The sequence below is a fragment of the Protomyctophum bolini genome (genome assembly GCF_963924005.1).
Source record: "Protomyctophum bolini genome assembly, chromosome: 3".
Classification (NCBI taxonomy): domain Eukaryota; kingdom Metazoa; phylum Chordata; class Actinopteri; order Myctophiformes; family Myctophidae; genus Protomyctophum; species Protomyctophum bolini.
The window spans coordinates 47,901,896-47,921,046 of record NC_137864.1 but is presented as its reverse complement, the minus strand read 5'-3'; positions in this window follow the sequence as shown (position 1 = coordinate 47,921,046).

The following is a 19,151-nucleotide window of genomic DNA, read 5'->3' as shown; positions in this document are numbered from 1 at the left end:
CGAGCTAAAATAACCCAATGCTGGATTCATTCTGTTTTTGTTTTAGTTGGGTGAGATAATAAAATGTTTCTTAAGATGAATGAGAAATGTTTACCTAGGGACAGCAATGGTAGCTCTTTGAAGGTTTTGTGCTTTAGTCCGGTTCAATAAGCCCTACTACGGCATATAGGCTACTTCACCAATCTGCACATCACTGTTGTTTTATGTTGTTTTATATTTTTTGATTTATATTTATATTTATATTTTTTTGTTTTTATTGTTCTGTAAAGCACTTCGTTCATATCATGAAAGGTGCTGTATAAATAAAGTTTATCATCATTATTATTATCACGATACGATGTATGAATAAATATAATTTTAAAGTGTTTATGTGTTGGACACATTAACGCCTCAGAAGACATAAAAAGCTCACCTTTTATGGTATTTACACATTTAAACAAAGGATCGTGCCAGTGTCAGTGCATGCCTGGCAAGTAAAATACTTCTTCACAGTTCACACGTATTAGTGAAACTTGACTGTGAATTTGGATATAGACTTGAACGTGGACTGGACATTTGACCTTTAACACACAACCGTGATGAAGCAAAAAATCACACTTGTGTGATTTTGTGAGCGGTGCAATTTATGATGATGTATGATAATGATGATGTATAGACACAGTAACCGTGCTGCTACCGACTAATAGAGTAGACACCCACCGAATAATAGATACCCATGCACAAAATCACACGTTTGAGCAGTTAGCACCGCTCAAAAATATATAGTTATCAGGCCGAGTGAGTGACATTATGGGAGTGAATGTAACAAGTGCATCCAATCTCAACACCAACAGGTCTATTTATCCACCTCCATAACAATGCTATCAGGGTCACATGCACACACACGTACTGCTGGGCCAAGCTTGTCTAATTTACAGCCATAGAAAGTGAAGTCTTCTGCGTCTCTGCTACATTTGGAGTGGAGGTGTGGAACTTTGTGCCATAAATCTTATAGGGCTATTCCACTAGTGGCTGCAGTGGCCTGCGGAGACCAGAGAGTGTGTCTCAGACCTATTCACATTTATAATTAGAAACACGTCTTGCTGTGTTTCTGGCAGGAAACTGTGTGCGTGTGCACGTGTGTGTGTGTGTGTGTGTGTGTGTGTGTGTGTGTGCGTGCGTGTGTCCATGGTCGGCTAACAAAGGGAGGAAAGTGTGCACACAGGGCAGGCATGCACTGGAATTGCTGTCTGGTATGCTGGCTCTGTGATCAGCTTGTTAGAAATGTGCAGGTGTATGGGAGGGTTGATTGGAGGCATTGAATGAGGGGCTACCGGTCTTGTTGCAGTCACTGCATTGAGCCATAGTTATGCCCAATTTATGCTCCATTGTATGATTGTGTCGCACAATGAAAATAGGTGCTCTGCAAGCTAACAATGCAAGGCAAACCGATGCGTTGTGAGTTTGTAGATCTGCTGTGTTTGGCGTGCGACTAAGTTTAACTACACACTTTTCTTTCATACAGCTGTGTAGGTTGAGTCATCAGCATATCACAAAGGGACACGCGTTTGATTGTTATGTATTGTTTAGAATTCCATCATCATGACTGTATATGCGTTATGTTATGTGACTATGACTATGTTATTATGACTAATCTCACTTAAAATAGGGTTCTAATGGGTTTGGGACTAATAAGGTTATAATAAATTAATTAAAAATAATAATAATTATTATTAATTTGTTTATTTGCAGAACAACAGATTATAGGTTACATAATATTATTTGAAAAATATTTCAAATATGTTTCTTCTTTGAACATGTTGGACAGGAGTGCTTGTAATACTACAGTATGCATTTATTATGTATCAGTAAGTTAGTACAGTGCTATTAGTACAACAAGTAAGTACACTTATTTGCAAACTATGCTTAATCATTGTGAACTTATTCCATTAAGGTGTTTTCCTTTCCAGGCTATATACACACTGACTGACTGTCAATAGTGTCAGTGTGTGTTTTCTCTTTTCCCCCTAATGCACTGTCTCTCAAGGGAAATTGGAAACATATGGTGTGCAGATGTCTGATTAGAAACCTTATATATCATTGATTAAAATAGGGGGGAGGAGGAGTGGGGGGCAAACAATTAACATTGGGGAAAAGTATACGAAAAGGGGCGTGAGGTCAGCAGATCATCTCTAATGCCATCTCCATATAGTCATGTAACTGTGCTGTGTGACTTGACTCTTAGTCAAGTAACATAGTCCAGCCAGAAATATTTCTTGTTCAAGACTTTAAGTTTCACCTACACATATGTGTACTGTGCAGTGAAATGTTGGTGCGGCAGACTCTAACAGACTGTGATCTGTTAGGTTGGTAACATAGACAGTATATCTATGGTATTATACATATTATATACACTAAGTAATACATCAGTATACACAGACATTGGTGTAAGTGATCATAACCCAGGATATTAGAATTGCTCGTTCACTGGGGCTCATTCACTGAGGTACATAGAAAATATACAGAATTTACAAACAAAAAGAAAGAATGTATGAAGAAAGTAACACTCAGGGTAGGGATAGTTGAAGAATTGCACCTTCCCTGGGTTATAATTGAGGAAGTGTGTCTAAAACTCTAAATGCCAAAAAATTAAATACAGAATATAGAATGTAGCCTACAGAAGATAAATGGATGAATTAATTGAAGATATACAGAATATACATTCATGCAACAGAAGGATGAATAATCTATTAACAAATAGCAATCAGTGTGGTGAACTGTAACAGTGGTGAATTGTGATCTAGACCTAGAAAAAAAAACATGCTATTTATGTAAGGATGTATTTGCTCGGGTTAAGGCGGTTGACCTGGCAGGTGGGTCCTTGTTCGATGCTCAAATAGCTGTTTTTGTGTCTCTGTTGTGACTTGTGACTTGTGACAGACAGCACAGGTGTTTGCCTAACTGTGGCACAAATAGTCCATTTGTGAACCATTTGTGAACACAGTCAATTTGTGTAATGCAATCCAATTTGTGAGAGTGAAATTCAATAGAGGGTTAGTTAGATGCCAAATCTTCAACAAAACCACAGTCATTTGGTAACCTGGTAACATTGCATCTATTAAAATAGTAAAGGATGTTTGGGAGCAAAACAGAGCTATTGTGAGTAGTATCAAATCAAAGGTCAAGGTTTTTACTCTAGCAAAAACAAAATGGCCACCATGGATAACACCAGATTCTTTAACTTTGACTAAGCCCAGTGCCAAAACCACCCATGGTTTCAACAAGTCGCCAGGATTAAAGAGAGGCCATAAGAAATGTTATGGAAATAAAAGAAAGGAGGGAAAAGAGGAGAGATGGATGGAGAGGTGTTGTTCTGTATGGTCCCAGTAGTTTGGGATGGCATGTTCTTGGACACGCTTCACGCCATCTTCTGTTTAATCAGTCCCACCACCCTGGCAACGCAGGCCAAACCCAAACAAAGTGTTCACTAGTGGTTCTGTTTGGAAACAAATGGAGTGAGAGATTCTCTGGTTCTCCCAATGTTTTTTTTCCAGTAATAGTAGAAGGGATGTGTTTAGGGGTAACACCTAGTGTGGAGGCTATCTTTTATTCTTATTTTTAACAGTACAACATTTTCACTGGAGAATCCAGATCGAGAAAGAATTCTAAGATTCTATTTTTGAATACTGACTGAAGGGGCAAGAAGTGCTTTTATTCCAAGAGCAAAACATGTAAGCAAAAAGAGGCCAGAGGTTCAATCCATATAGGCACTGAGGGAACACTGACAAAACGGCCCAACATTGCTTGTTTCCTACTGACAGCATTCACATTTTCAAATACATTCCAGCAAAGCTTAGAGGTTAATGTATACACTCAAAATGTGTGCTCTACACATTTTAAGCCACAGGTGGCATTTTCCCTAATTTCATTAGAGCCTTGAGGACAGTTTTAAAACCTCAAAACATTAGTGCTTCAAGATCCGCCTGCATAACCCGTTCTCACAGCGAAAGCATTTTATTTAAAGCCTTTGCGTCCAGGCCACGCTATACATTTGAATTCCTTTGGAGCGAGGCACCCCTCTCCCAGCAGGGGTTCCCACTGAAAGACCACACAGCCTGGCCGCAGCTATGTGAATAGAACACAGCAGACCAATAACAACACAGCATGGAGCGTGGAAGTCTGCTCCGCTCCCAACGCTAAACTGTCCCTAGAGTTCCCCATGCGGGCCCAGTCCCATCCCCAATCCCATTGGTGAGAGCCAATCAGCCACTTCCTCATAGGTGGGCATGGGCACGAGTCCGATTGATTGGCTGATTAGCAGTATTTACCTTGGCCCTGTTCTTCAGACCATCAGTCTGCGTGGGATTTCCTCAAGGTCGATACCATTAATATTCAACAATGCCACATGGCTGCAGGAGGGCGTCAGGGCGGGGAGGGAGAATAGGGAACCCCCGCGTGTTAAGTGATATTGTCTGTTGAGTTATTGTAGTGGAGTCTCCCAAGAGAATGTTTTAAGTATACCTTGAATGCAAGCACAATGAACTGGGCAGGAAGGCATTGTTGTAACTTGTGGTGTATATCAACAGTTGGCAGGTTCATGGTTTAATGGTTACACTATTGAGTGGTTCATTGTGCATTATTTACGGTAGGGTATGAAATGTTAAGTGCAGCCATGCCAATCTAGATGTAGGAGATAACTTAGAAACTAGTGAGAATTCAAACACCATATGTTGTTATGTGGTTGGTTTACTAACCACCTCGCAGCATCACAACTTTTATGTTAAAGCTGCTCTATGTAACTTTTGTCTTCTACCCTGGATTTGAAGTTGACCCAGTTTCCTGTACAAGTGCTGACATTTTTACCATGGGGATAAATAGATATCTATCCGCTCAAGGGATAGGGAATGGATAAATTGAATCTTGACCATCAGGTAAAAATCCGTGTCAGATGTCTAGGTGAGACATGACCTTTTAGGCTTTTACACGATCTAAATGTTTCTACCATACAGATTGGACAGAATTAAAATGTATTCATAAAATAAAAGTTACATGATGCCGCTTTAATGTTAAGCATGTGTGGCCTGCACAGGAATCAAACCCCTGCGGCGGCGGCAGTGCCATATTAAACAAACGGAGCTGTTCAGGACCACTGCGACGGAGAAAATTATAACAGACACATGGTCAGTGAGCTAGTGCTGATTGCTGAGAGATGTAGAATACAATTTAAATTCTTATAAACAAATTAATATCTCATTCTCGTTAATGAGTGATTCCGCATGACTACATACAGTAGATGGCAGGTCTTTGTTTCTGTTGTGCTCTGTGTAGACCAGAGGAAGATGGAGAAGAAATGTATACATACAAGAAATGTATACATTCATTTTTCAACTGTTAATAATGTCTCCAGAGAATGGACATATGAAAGGTAACAGGAAACTATATCAATGATTAATGAATGTCTATAGCATCCCCTCAAAAAGATTCAAGATGGATTAAGGCAACGTTTGTGTTCAATTTATGGCAAAATGTAGAAAATAGCTGTGTCATTTATCACTTTATAGACAACAGTCCAGTTTCATCTGAATGAATTTATCAATAATGAGAACAGTCACTCTTTAAAAGAGATTTCTCTTTGTACTAAAATTATAACAAACTGACAGGGCGGAAAGTAACCACCTTGAGTAGCTTATCTTTCTATGAAGAAAAAATTTAATCAAAAGATGTACTGTAAGTAATCTGTGCAAGTGGAAAACCTGGCTTAGGGGTGACAATATACTGTAGTGCCACCAGCCATCAAAGTCAGTAGGCTTCAACCTCCAGAAGAATGAAGGTGCACAGCAAATTCCATGGCGATCCAGTTTTTTTGCAGTTTTGTTGTCAGATCAGCAGATACCTACTGATACCTACAGTACTATCACCCTAAATACTGTTACGGAGTTATTAAAGAGGAGGCTTTATCGGAGGCATATGAGGTGAACAAGATCATCAACGTATCCTAAAATATCTCTGCCTCATTCTCAGCAACTATGTGGCGCTCTCAGCTTTTCCCTTAGGGATGGCTGTGGGATACATACCAGTCCAGTACACAATCAGTGTGTCACACTCACATTTTTGGTCATAGAGTCTCAAGGCTCTGCAGGTCCGTCTCGGTGGCAGAATGGAGGGTTCCTGTGTTTGTGCATGTTCCTGTCTCCTGCTGTCACTGGAGAGAGGTGCGTCGCCATTGTTTCCGCTGTGAGCGACCGGGGGTCGGGGCGTGCATGTCCGACCTCGCTGCTCAGTAGAAGGAAGGACAAGGGAGGATGGAGAAGGGAGGAGGAGAGTGGAAGGGAGGGCAGAAGTTAGTGAGGGAGGGAGGCGAGGTGACCGGTCAAACGGAGCAGCTCAACACCTAGAAAGGAGAAGGGCATGAATACACGTCCACACACATTATCTTCATGTCTACATGGACACGCGCTCGTGCACATGCACATCAACCTTTTATTGTTCTGAAGAAAAATCTTCTTCTGTTTACATATCATTCCCCAAAACAACACAGTGATCAAGCTACAGTAGTCTCAGGGGGGGGGGGGGGGGCGTTGTTCCCAGAACTTGACTGGTAAACACACATCCAGTCCAGGTAAACAGCAGACTCTCAGTCTGGCACAAAGAGACGGGGAAGTACCAAGAGGTGGAAATCTCACTGTTGTTTTGTCTGTTGAGTGCTCCTGACTCCTGAGTCTTGGCAACCCTGCAGGATTAAAGATGGACAACTTTATATGGCCTCTTGGCATCAAAACAAATTAGAATAAGGGCAATTTCGCATGTCAAAATACCATGACATTTGTACTGGCATTTGCATAATATTCCAGTATTTTCATTTATTCTTCTACCGTTCCTCCTCCTTTTCCTGTGAGAATTGCTTCACATTATTCAGTGACAGAATGTGATGGATCACACAATATATTGTTTTCCTAGCAATCGTCAATATTGCTGTGTTAATGGGCTGTTAAGAACCATCATTAGCACAGAGTTCATTCCAATCTCTGCTATGTATCATTGGGATGGCATTGTAAGATTGAGGGATGTGGATGTTGGATGTGGAAAAAAAATCTTTCACTTCACCACAAATCTTAGTTATCCAGGGATCATCTTTGTTAAACATACTTTCCCAGATATGTCCACTTTCATATAGGCTATGTAATGCTACTTTAAGACAGGCTTGTTTTTTGTTTAATAGCAATTTTGACAGTCATTAGGGTAGTTTTCATTTATTAAGTGAAATATGAATTTTCCCATTGTGTTTTAGGCAATGCTCCGTACAGTAGTTGCAACATTCTGCGCAACAAAATCCATGCCTTGACAAATAACCAATGAATGGACAAAAACCTCTGTATTGACTGATTAGCAGCCATAGAAGATATAGCTATTGTGCAGTTTTATGCATTAATGTGCGCTTTGCAAATAAAGTCTGTAACAGGATGAGTAGTTGTGGCCTAAAGACTCAGTTATATTGACAGATTTACTGCAACAGCATAATTATGAAGAAATATATATATGACTAATGTCCAGTCAGTCCAATCACTTTCTATGCAAACGCTAAACATAAATGCTCTCCATTTACTTCCACATCACACCATTTTCTGTCTTGTGGTCCTCTACTTGCCTCCTGGGGTGTTATTTGCTCAGCTGGCAGCAGAGTTTGCTAGCCTCCACACGGGCCCCTCTGCTTTTCAATATGCTGTGCTGATGAACACCTCTGTGGTTCTCCACGGTACCCCACCTAAGCATGCTTAATATTTTCCTTTGCACCTCCAAAACACATTAGGCTCATTGCACCTCACCAAATGGCACCTTCTTTCACAGCTTAGCGCGCCCGTGTGTTTATACAGTGTCTGAATGGGGATTTTGAATTTTCAGGGTCAGATAACTTCATTCGAAATGGCCCCGGAGGTCATTAATAACACTAAAAAGAAATGCCGTAGGGGATGAATACCTTTTCTAATTGCATGACACGATGATTAGACTGATTAGACATCGGCTTAAGAGCATCTGTATCCCATTGTCATCAATAGCAGCAGGTAGTCAATTCCTTTAAGACTGTGAAATCTGGCATTTTCCAGCTGAGATCAAGCTGTTTAATATTAGTATGATGCCATCTGGATCTGATGTGGGAAGTGAAACACTCTTGTGCTGTCTGCTGAAGCATGTTATTCTGCCGATAAAGGGGTGTGAGTTAACCGAGTTTTGCTAAATGTACACATTTTGTTTGTAATAGATTCCAATCTCGATTGGGTAGAAGAGTGTTACATTAACACATCAGATTCTGATCTTAGAGCAAATAATTCCTAAGCACTAATATGTCATCTTGTCATAAGGCCATTATACTCTATATCATCTTTAATGAGTAGAAGTTACTTGACTAATATGGCATTGAAATATTTCTCATGTCAAAAATCCGTCCTTCTCTCACAGTTGCAATTTACGATTTATAGTTTAAATAGGCAGTGGCACCAGCTATATATGTCTTCTACCCCTGAGATGCCAACATTTTTCATAGGAAAAACTTGATTTACTGCCATGCTCATATCAACATAAATCAATGACCCAGAACAATATCATGAAATAATTATACATTATTGCTTTTCTTGCTTTTTTTGTTTTTGCTTTTTTCTTGCATCAAACTTCCTAGCCTGGCATTGCTCTGGCAGATTCGTCTGGTTTCCAGGCTACTTGTTTCCTTGCAGGGAGTGGGACCCACTTGAGGGTGTAAAAACCACCTATAGTGTAGAGTGGACTATTGCCAGATGGTGCCACAAACCATAGGCTATTCACTACAACAGTATTCTACTACTCACATAGTCATGCAACAGTTATGCTTGATGTACTGTATAGTACTGTACATGGATGTGTGCATGTCAGGTCCGATGCCAACAATAGCTGATCTGCTGTTGTGTGCGTGACACCAACACGCAACTAAGTACATAAATCAGGCATTTGAACTGGAAATACACTTGATGCTGAACAGAACTTACACGTGGCATCACACCTTATTATGACATGCCGCAGTATTGTGTGTGAGTGTGTGTGTGTGTGTGTGTGTGTGTGTTTTCATGCAGCACCTCCAGGGCAGTCAGTCCAATCAAGACAGCGAATCACAAACACGGCTGACTAGGTGACGAATCACTTCCACATAGGCACTCATTTATACATAAAGACAAATATACAATTCTGCTTCACGTGTGCAACATATGATGACAGTATAACCTTGCACATTTACCCTGATTAATTCTACAAAAGTTAATTCGCAACAGCTTGGATCCCTTTCCTATTAAGAGTTATCGCTTGCAGACAGGCTGGCTGGCGGACTAGTGTCAGGTTGTACAGGATAGTTTGTGCTGTTGGTGTATTTGAGCTTTTGTTTGAATAAAGTGGTTCTGCATTAACAGCGGGGTGCAGCACTCGTGGGACGTGTAGGAACAAAGGCTGCTGTGTGGACCGGCTGTTTTTGTGAACCTGGCTGTTTTAAGGGCCACGATCACAGAGAGAAAATGAGGAGGAGGCCAGAGAGATAGAAGAGACTATAGAGGCCAGTCTCTTGTGGAAATGTTCATGGGAAACTGTAGAGCTTTACATGCTTCATCAAGTTGTGGACAAATTAAAAGCAAAAATAAGATAAGTTTGGGATTTCATGGATCATTAACTAAACGATGCATTCATCCCATTTCATTGCTCCCTATAGGGAAAACCAGTTTGAAGAAAACGCTGTACACAGTTTCACAGTCACAGTTTGTTTAGCACTTTGGCCTACTCAAAATTCTCTTTTGGCAACTGTAATTAATGTAGCATATAGAAGGACTTGTAACAACAAAGGATAGCACATTTTCGGAATAAATATATCATTGCTTATTCGGTTGTATTTGGATAACATGAGGTCATTTATTTTACTCATCTTAGCCGTGTTAACTAATGTTTAGGTTGGCTTCCCACACCCAGCAGATCCAAAGGATTTTATATGACAAGCTCATGATAGGAAGATGTACTTATTTTGGCAAACAACATGGCATATAGTGCCTGTGAATCAGAACCGAATACATTTTAATGAGCCATATCATCTTTGTTCTTGTTGTGTGATCCATGTTACGATTTTTGTCATAACCTCATGGCTGGCTGACTCTAAAAAGTGAATTGTGGCACTTTCTCCCTTACGTGACTTGATTAAAATTATTGGCCTCCCAGATTAACATGTGGAAATAGTTGACTGCTCTAGGTATTTATTTTGGTGGAGATAATTATGTCAATTACCCATCTTTGTAAGGGACAGTCATTATAAATAAAGGCTTATTTCATCATAACCTTCTTGTTCTCCATTTGTTGCTTTTTGTCTGTCTCCCACTGCTAAAGTCTTTGCCAGTACAGAATGATAAGAGACCGCCATCAGCCATCCGCTCATCTTCCAGGTAACTCGTCATCATATATCTGACCTCTTTCGTGTTTCTGCAGTACTGCTAGCTCGCAACATCAGTCCATTTTCTCTGTCCATGTCCTACAGGATAATTACATGTTTTGCCAAATCATAACTTGCTTTCAGCCACTGTCTGCCTGTATGTTCTCAATGTGATATCATTCTAACTTGTCAGGCAGAAGCTATTATCCAGTATATATTTAAACCCTGGCCTATACAGTATGCTTGACCCTTAAAAGCCCCAATTAAGGCTCTAGCTGGGCAGCTGGTGGTCCAAGCCAAGGAAAAAAGGTTTGGAACTACTGGTTTATATCACTATAGTTTCCATAGAACCTAGCCAAAAACAAGACTTTTTTTGTTGCTATAGTTGTAGTAAAGTCTGGAAAACTGTTGCTACTTGTAGAGCAGATCGCTGCCTCCTGCAAAATCAGCAATTGTGAGCACTCATTTTGAAGTGAATAATTTGCAGATAGCTAATCAAGACTAATGACTTTTTAACACTGCTTCTCCCTTTAGGTAGGTGAACAGTCCCCTTCAGTCCAACTGATAAAGATACGGCTGCAAACGGTCATGTTGTGTTGACAGAGCTGTCGACGAAGACACTGCACTGGGCAGACGCCCAACAGATGCCAAAATGCCATCTCATGCTGTGACGCGCGCACGCACGCACGCACGCGCGCACGCGCACACGCACACACACACACACACACACACACACACACACACAGTCTCACTCCCTCTCCCCTCTTTCTTTTTCACATGTTTGATTAATTTTGCGAGGACACCAGGGGTCATGAAGCAGTTGTAATTGGCCTGGGAACTGAGAGATGGCTCAGTGAGGGTGAGGGGTAATCCTACTTCTTATGTTCTTTAACTAAAAAAAAAACAGGTTTACAAAACTAAATGAAGCAAAATCGAAGAAAAAAAAAGAAAAGTAAGAGTAAGAGTTGAAAGTCAAGAATTTCCCCCTGGATCATTGAGTCGGCTAGTCCACATTTCCACAATAAAGGCAGCATCTAATCTCTAAATACTGTACATGCATCTCAGTACATACTGTAATAGTAATAGAGATGGCAAAGTCACTCACTTGCCAATTCAGTTATTTTTATTTGACCCGTTACGTGTTCCTTTCCTCTCTAATCATACTGTTCCTGCAGGCTACACACATGTGTGTAGCCTGCAATGTTGAGCGCTACAGTAGCACAAAATAATTTCACCCACTCTTTTACACCTGCAAATGTGTGATGATGTGACAATGATATAAAGTTGATGGGCCTGATTCACACGAATACCAAACACGTCGCCCATTTACCAACTCGCCCCGGGTGTACAGCCGGCGGAACGGCTCAGCCTGGTATTCCTAAAGTGACCCAAGTAAATTATGCTTAAACGGTCAAATTTAACCTTATTCCTAACCTTAACCTCAGTGAAACTATGCCTAAACTTAACCCTATTCCTAAACTTAAACCCCAGTAAAACTATGCCTAACCCTGAACTTATTTCTAACCTTATTCTCAGTTAAACAAAATAAAGAATTATTATTATTGAGATATTGAGAATTATTGAGAATAAAGAACCGCCGCACCGAGCGGTCGGCGTGAGGTCAGCGGTAAAAAGCGAGAGCGGGATGGATTATGGATTATGGGGCGACGGTACCGGTTGTCACGTAAATGGTCGACAGCTTGACGTCAGGCCATGACGTCATGTCAACCTATAAAGTATGGCGAGCAGAGCACTAGAGCAGACTCAGTCAGAAGTAGAAGGAAGATCAATAATATAATATACTACAAGCAATATAAAAAGGAGGTACTTCCAATGCAGAAGGCAAGATACAGATCCTCTAACTAAACTATAAGACCTCCTCAAGGAGCCTCTTACTCAGCCCACTGACAGCTCCCTGCTCCTCCTAAAAAAGGAATTCGTCATTACAGTACCTGATACCACACCCGATGGTAAAAAGTAGACCTTTATAGCACCAACCATTACGTAAAAGAGTGTTCATAGTAGCTGTAACGTGTCAAGGTCACAGACGAGCACAGTGTTCCATATAGTGTGCAGAAAAGGAGATAAGATACACGTCAGAGATGACGGAAATTGAGTCTCAGCTTCATCCAGTTGATGGATACTCGGATGGCATTTCAATACCGTTTCATATACTGGTTGAGCTGGGAGGCGAAATGGTGACCTTCTGATTACCAGACTCTCTAATCTATTCACTTACTCACAGTACAGTAGTAGTAGTACAGTAAATTAAAATTACATAAAAGTGAAGCATCTTAAAATGTACATAGCCTAAGGGGCTCACACACGCACACACGCTAATTCTCACTTGTGGCTGTTATGACAACATATAAGGACAACACATAAAGATGGATTGCTCTTAGAGTTATAGTATGTGCATCAACCTCATACATCTTGAACATTTCCGTGGAAGTGGAAGATTTGTGGGTCTAATCAGCTCATATGGCACAGTCAGTTATACATGGTCTGCTACTCCCATCCTGGACCAGAGAGAGGTTCCTTTCAGAGAGGTGTCTGTCTTTCCTCACAGTACATGCTTACGTGACTGTGGTGTATTCCATATTTCTCCAACAATAATGTCTTATTCTGCTTCTTGACTGGGAGCAGGAGCGACATCACATTGTCATTACAAGTGCAGATTTATATTTCCCAAATGCTGTTTGGTTTCTAAAGTTAATCTAAGCGCCACAGTTTATATTTTGTTTGTTGGCTCCCTGTGGATTCATGAAATCCCCTTTAGATCAACTTCCCCCAACGGAATTCTCCAAGTATAGACATTCAGGAATCCAAAAACATACAATACTTTATCGTTTCGCAATTTCAACCCATTTTTCTTGTGTAAGGAGATAGTATAGACTAGAGACTGTAAAGTGGAAACTACTTTGGGGTTTGGGTACCTCAATAATGAGAAAGCACCATGCATTCATCCATGTTCACATCTATTATAAGCCTCCATATGAGTCCCTGGGGAGAGATTTTGAAGGGAAAAACCCAAACATGCCACCCAAGGTAGCATTATAACTTTTGACCTTCATGACATCCCTCTCTATATGACAAACGTGTGTCATGAGACCCCCCGCTCTCTGTACGGTGGACATCACGGCTCAGTTCCTATTCACTGTAGAGTTTTACCAATACTGCATCTCTACACAATAATATAACATAATTCAACCACATTAAAGCTGGCCAGTGTGTGTGTGTGTGTGTGTGTGTGTGTGTGTGTGTGTGTTTTTATGTGTGTGCATTTTCATTTGATTATTGGCCCTGGTGGACTGTGAACGTTTCTCATGAGAAGACAGCTTCCACACTGTTGTGTGGGTCTGACAGACAAGGGCAATGGGTGACGTACGTACTTCATTTTTGATGGCTCCAAAATTATAATTAGGTATCCATGAATCATCGGGTATTTTCCATCCATCTATTTCTGACTTGGTGCGAAGAGTCGGGCAGAGAAAGCCAGAAGTATTTTATTGTACATAAACTTGTATCATTTTTCATTTTTCACACCAATTGTAAATTAATCACTTATATTCCTAGCATCTTTCATGCTCTCAATGTGCTACAAACAACTATTTCTACAACAATTTCATTCTAAAAGCAGTGAACCACAAGCCTTTTAGTATTTTTTGCAGTTTACCTGCTTGAAGAGGATGGCACAGACCATATGGAGATTTTAACTGGGTTTCACTCATACAATGACCACATAGTTTCCTTCTTTTTACTCTTTACTTTGTAGTCGAGTACAGTTGTACAGGCATTGTGTAAGCAAGCGGTAAGTCAGTAAGTCAGGTGAAAAACCTAAATTAAATAAACTGAATTAATTAGCATTATTGAACCGTTTTTATCAATCAATAATCAATTCAAATGTATTTTAAATCAAATAATCATGTTCAGTGTTCATGTCCAATTGGCCATCATGTTTCCTTTAACTCAAACTCAAGTCATCACAAATAAAACAACAACAACAAACAATGTCCATGAACTGGCATGCAACTGGCATGATCTGTCACAAATAAGCAGTTCTCTCTCACCGTCACTGGCTGTCTCTCCAGCATTTATATGGCTGCACCGTTCTGCTCTGCTGTTTCAGTGTGTGTTGCTCCTGTTTGGATGCACACATGCTGTTTCTCATGGAGGTTTGTGTGTTTCCTGTGTTTGGCCAACGCCCTACTCTCAGGTGCAGTGAATGCACTGATGAGTGTCAGTGGCAAGGCAATGATTGTCAGTCCAGATTTAACCCTTTGCTCTCCATTTCTCCAAGTTGACTTCACAGTGTCCATCCTTTAATCATATAGGAATGTGTGAAACCTTTCAGTAGATTTCTGACCCCTTGTTTCTGGGGGGGATTATTCATATACGTAATACATTACGCACTATAGTGCAGAAATTGCCTATAACATCCTGTGGCATGTGTCAAATGAAAGGATTCCATGCTGTGCTTTTACATTTGACAGTGACATTTTGGTTCACATACTGTAGGAACTATAGTGGTCAAACACTGTATCAAATCTTGGCAAACATACAGTGTGACACCGCCTTCTGTCTAAGCTTGAGAATGTCTGTGCTGCCTCTCCCTACTCTGAAATGAAAATGTCCTGGCCTCAAGGAACGCTAATACTGCTGAAAAATGACATGCTGAATTTTGTTTTGACATGACTTAAAGGCTGTTCTTTGTTAGTTGCCAGCAACGCATGACCAAAGAGAGTTGTTTATGATTGGTCAATTCCTCATCTCCCCAATGTGTCCATTCAACATCACACCTCTAAAAATGAGTTTGGTATATAGGCAGAAACAAATGAAACACATACGTTCCCTTTTCCTCCCCCAAGTAAAAAAGAAAATGTTTTCATGTTCTTTAGAGATTGTCCAAGTACTACTGAGAATTAAAGAAACTTTAACTTTAACTTTAACAGGTCAGCCAGCAAAATCCAGTCTATATAATGTGATGGATTCCAAATAAAAAGAACGCCAGAAGATTGTGTGCTTTTTAGTTTAAGTGAAAATTGTATTGTATAAAAAGTGAGCTTGTCATTACATTCCTCAGAGTTCCTGTCTTTCAGGTCAGGATCTACTATGTTTAGCAACATTAGGCCTACAGATGCTGTTTCCTGGCCCGAAACTAATGCTATTATATCTATTGTACTTCCTTAGTTAAAGTTCTTGATTTAGGGCTAGTCATTTTAGATTGTCTTATTTATTGTTAATTAGTAATAATTACTCACAGTTCACTTGTGACTGCATGTGAGTACAGAATACCACAACATAGTGCACAGCACCAACAAGATACCAAAACAGGTAACAAGGCAACAAGGCATCAACACGGCATCACAGAGACAGATGTGCACCGCAGGGATGCAAATGGGATTCTATGTACGCACTTAACTGACCTAAACAAATGGCAGTCATCATGTCAAGTTCACCGATGTTATGATGAGCGACTGTATATGACCATAATATCCATGGAAACAAGCAAGTTCATTCACTTTCTCATAACGCAACCTTTCATAAAGGCATATCCCCAGTCGTCGGCAGGGTTAAGAGGAACTTTTATTCCTCCCTTCTTTTTATATTTTATTTTATTTTCACTATAGCTGCCTGCCTTTAGTCCCACTGTGCAAATAACCTCACTGCGTCTTAGAGGTCACAAAAACACTTCCGGTGTCTCTCTCTCTTTCTTGTAATGAACAAATTAGAGAAGCCAAAAGAAAATGAATAGCCTACATGACAAGAACAACTTCCCGAATACTTAAAATGTACACAATTGTAACGTTCTCATTGCATTACAATCTTTTACATTAAAGACGATATCAAATTACAATTGTTAAGAAGGCCTTTTGCAGGGGATTCAGAGCAGAGTTACAATAATTGGCCCCGGTGTGTGCGTTTGCCATGCACGCACAAGGAAATAGCTCGGAGTTCAGCTTTCTACTCAGTTAATGATGCCTGTCTGTTAACCGCCAACACAGGAGTCTGACGGCAACAAAAGACACAGTCTGTTCAGCTTGATGTCATGAAGAGAGGGCCCATTAAACACGGATCAGTATCAGCCTATTGTACGGAATGCGACGTCCTAAAACCTAAACCTTAAAATGAACCGTGAATGATGGTATCTCTCTTTTTCCTATCCTCTGTCTCTACCCTTTTCTCTCTCCCGCAGCCTCTATTCAGAATATGCTAATAAACACAGATAAATTGTCATTCTGTTTTCTCTGAATATGGGAGTATACACATGGGGTCCTATTGTTGATGAATGATGATATTCATCACTTTTCCTCCTTCTTGTTCTCCTCCGTTCCGCTCTCTCTCTCTCATTCTCACTTTGTGTTTATGTTTGCGTGGAAACATGGCGGGCCAGTGATCAACCTGTTTCCAATAGCAGTGACTGTGACCTCTTTCTCCACTCCAAGGTTAAGGAAACAGAATGCCCTCAACCATGATGGATCATAGAACATTCCAGAACTTTCCACGACTGTTTATGCTAACGTCTGTCTTTTTGATAGGAGGGTGATTATGTGATTTCTGCGGTGGCACACAGCACAATCCTTCTGTTACTTTAACTAGGGTCAATTTGTACAGTTTCAGTGCTAAATTAACCCTCCAAATTTAGTGTATGAACTGTGGACTCTTTCGACCTTTGTAAAAGCGCCGGCCAATTTTCTACCCCGACAACTGCATTGTGCTGCACTCTCCCACTGCATTGAGAAGAGAAGAGTGATCGTTGTGGACAGCTCAAACCTCATGCCCCAGAGAACAGGGTGCTTGTTCTTTGTGTTCACGTTGATGCGTTTCAATGGTTCATGCTCTGTCTTTCGGCTCCACGGGCCCTTATCCGTTTGTCTACTGGGGGTAGCGTGGCCTTGCGGCTTCCTGCAGGGTCATCACCGAGTCACGGAGACCAGACCAGGGAGTCCAGCACATGTTCCTGGAAATGGATCACACAGAGTGGCGACGCGGCCAATTTCTGGGTTGAAGTTAGCCAGGTGTGCTGCATACTCTGACTTCATATCCCTTATATCCCTTATATTGTACAGTATATTGTCCATTATTGCATATTCTCATTTCTCAACAGGGAGTTGATGGGTGACAACATAATTATGAATTTGGAGTGGGGCTGTGTGTGTGTGTGTGTGTGTGTGTGTGTGTGCATGCGTGCGTGCGTGCGACCCGTGCGTGTGTGTGTTGACCTTCCCCTTCAGCATCAGTCCCATGCATCCAGAACAGGAAACAGCACATGTTACGCTCTCTTCCCCAGATGATGTGTTTTCATAAAGGCTACATGCAGCTCCGCTCCAGGAAACAGAGACATAGCAGTCTGATCCCCAACCCTAGCTTTGCTGAGCCTGACATCCTCCTTCAGTCACCATCATCAACGATACACACACACATAATAGAACAGCAGCCATACACACAGGCGTACGTTTATCATTCATGGTCCCAGCATCTCCTCCGCCAACCCCAGAACTCCTTCACCCACGTTCAGCACCACCCACACAACAAAGCATGATTGCACGCCGTGCGCAGATTGCGCACACACACCCATTTAGACTCGCGATTGCCCCGTGTGTGGTTTCTCAGCCAGCATGTTTCCCATTACCTTCCATCCAGCCAGCTGGGTATTAAGTTGTTCAAAGATGTAACTGTAAAGAGCCCCAAATCACACCAGATTACCCGCAATCCCGGAGACCAAATCAGCTGGGCAATTTATTGTCCCGCCTGGTTATGCTTTCCGTCTCAGGTGATTTGAGTTGAAAGCTGCCGTGTGCAGACTGCAGACAGAAGCTGCTTGTTTTTTGTGTTTTTCCTTCCCTGTGGCTACATCTTGATTTGAGTCACTTCTGGGATTTATAGGGAATCTGTCTCACATTTTACATTTGAGGCGTTCAGCTGATGCTGTTGTTCCGAATGACTTATTATGAGTCTACATTTCCACTGTCAACATTACAAGCGGCATACTGTTAAGTCAACGCCACTGTTCTCAGACAATAAATTATATTATAAAGTATTCATGTAGGCAATAATAGAGGTGTGCTAGATACAAAAAGAGTAGCAGAGAAGACAATTGTGTGTTTAATTATTAGTCTCAGCATATATGGTATGCAACTATGCATATTACTGTACATTATATTTTACCATCATACTGCACAAATACACAAATAAATTGCATTTAAATGTTAATGTAATATTTATATATTCATCAGCCAACCATCCCCATGTGATCTCCTGTTGTGTTTACAGTATAGTATGTGTGCGAATGTACAATTTAAATTTGCCACCCATAGTGATTTCTTTAGTCCCACACCTTTGCTTGACACATGCATGGTTGATCTGAATGTTCTCTGAATGTTCTCCTGCAGTAAAACTTACCCAACATTGGGACTGGACTGCATTAGACCAAAGTGTTACACTAAATTACATATTAATGTACATTATGTGCGTTTGTCAGTCACCTCGGTCAGCTGAGTAAGCATAGAAATCCCATAATCATTTCTAAATGTGCCCAAGATCTGAAAACATGCAGCTTTGACCCTCTAAAGCGCTTGGTCCACTTCCAAAACCTATCTCATGTTTCTCGTATAAATGGCTACAAACACGTAAAGGCCAGTGGAGGAAGCCGCAGTGTGAAATTAAGTTGCTTGACAGTTCCATTTTATTAGAGCTGACAGTTTTAGAAAACTGCACAAGCTCCCTGGTGCTGTGGCCTAGTAAT